Here is a 304-nt window from a genome sequence, read left to right as displayed (position 1 = left end):
GTCCACGAACCACTGGTGGTCCGCGAGAAAATTTTGGTGGGCCACAGAAAAAATATTTGCATTTTGTATCTTTTTTTAAAAAAATCGTATTAGTGGTCCGCAGGATTTTAAATTATGAATTTAGGGGTCCCTGAGATCCGAAAGGTTGGTGACCCCTGTTCTAAAGAATAAGAATATAGATTCGTCTTTTAAAAAAAAAACAAAAAAAAAACCCCATAAACGGGGATTGTGCAAGTCGAAGAAATAATACTAAAAAGAACAAGAGTATTGGGAACGCGTTTCCAGTCGGCAGTTTTCCCGAAGT

This window comes from Pantherophis guttatus, chromosome 1 (genome assembly GCF_059756535.1).
Source record: "Pantherophis guttatus breed Tessera chromosome 1, ASM5975653v1, whole genome shotgun sequence".
Classification (NCBI taxonomy): domain Eukaryota; kingdom Metazoa; phylum Chordata; class Lepidosauria; order Squamata; family Colubridae; genus Pantherophis; species Pantherophis guttatus.
This window is presented reverse-complemented; position numbering follows the sequence as displayed.